The following is a 1567-nucleotide window of genomic DNA, read 5'->3' on the forward strand; positions in this document are numbered from 1 at the left end:
AGTGAGTTCCAGGACAGCCAGGGCTACACAGAGAAACCCTGTCTCGAAAAACCAAACAAACAAACAAACAAACAAACCAAAAACCAGCTGGGCATGGTGGCAAACACTTTCAATCCCAATACTTGGGAGGCAGAGATGGGCAGATCTCTGTGAGTTCGAGGACAACATTTTCTTCAAAGTGAGTTCCAGGACAGCGAGGCTGTTACACTGCGAAACCTTGTCTCAAAACAAAACAAAACAAAACAAAACAAAAAAAAAACAAATACAAAAAACCATAATTCTTTACAGTCCTTGAAAGAACAATACTCAACTTCATATGGAAAAAAAAAACCCAGGATAGCTAAAACAATCCTGTACAATAAAATAACTTTTGGAGTTATCACCATCCCTGATCTGAAGGTGTACTACAGAGCAATGGTAATAAAAACTGCACGGTATTAGTAAAGGAACTGACAGGTTGATCAATGGAATTGAATCGACGAACAAGAAGTGAATCCACACACCAGTAGAGACTTGATTTTGCCAAGCCAAAACCATACAAGGGGGGGGGGAGCATCTTCAACAAACACTGCTGGTCTAACAGGATGTCTGCAAGTAGACAGTTACAAATAGATCCACATCTATCACCCTGCGCAACACTCAAGTCCAAGTGGATCAAAGACCTCCACATAAAACCGGATACACTAATTCTGATAGAAGAGAAAGTGGGAAATAACCTTGAGTGTATTGACACAGGAGACAACTTCCTGAACAGAACACCAACATTCCAGGCACTAAGATCAACAATTAATAAATGGGACCTTGGCCTGGAGAGGTGGCTCAGAGGTTAAGAGCACTGACTGCTTTTCCAGAGGTCCTGAGTTCAATTCCCAGCAACCACATTGTGGCTCACAACCATCTGTAATTGGGATCCAATGCCCTCTTCTCGTGTGTCTGAAGTCAGCTACAGTGTACTCATCATATATATCAAATAAATAAATAAGTAAAATCTTTTTTTTCTTTTTTCTTTTTGTTTTTTTGTTTTGTTTTGTTTTTTTGAGACAGGGTTTCTCTGTGTAGCCCTGGCTGTCCTGGAACTCACTCTGTAGACCAGGCTGGCCTCAAACTCAGAAATTCGCCTTCCTCTGCCTCCCAAGTGCTGGGATTAAAGTCGTGTGCCACCACTGCCCATCAAGTAAAATCCTTTAAAAAATAAATAAATGGGACCTCATGAAATGGAAAAGTTCTGTAAGGCAAAGGACACTGTCAAAAGGACAAAATGACAGACTACAAAATGGGCATAGATCTTCACCAACCCCACATCCAACAGAAGGCTGACATCCAAAATATATACAAAAACTCAAAAAGTGAGACGTCAACAAACAAAATAACCCAATTAAAAAGTGGGGTACAGATCTAAACGTAAATCTAGACAGAGGAATCTCTAATGGCCAAGAAGCACCTAAAGAAATGTTTAGCCAGGCAGTGGTGGCGCATGCCTTTAATCCCAGCACTTGGGAGGCAGAGGCAGGGGGATTTCTGAGTTCAAGGCCAGCCTGGTCTACAGAGTGAGTTCCAGGACAGCCAG

The sequence above is a fragment of the Mus caroli genome, chromosome 14 (assembly GCF_900094665.2).
Source record: "Mus caroli chromosome 14, CAROLI_EIJ_v1.1, whole genome shotgun sequence".
In the NCBI taxonomy this organism is placed as follows: Eukaryota; Metazoa; Chordata; class Mammalia; order Rodentia; family Muridae; genus Mus; species Mus caroli.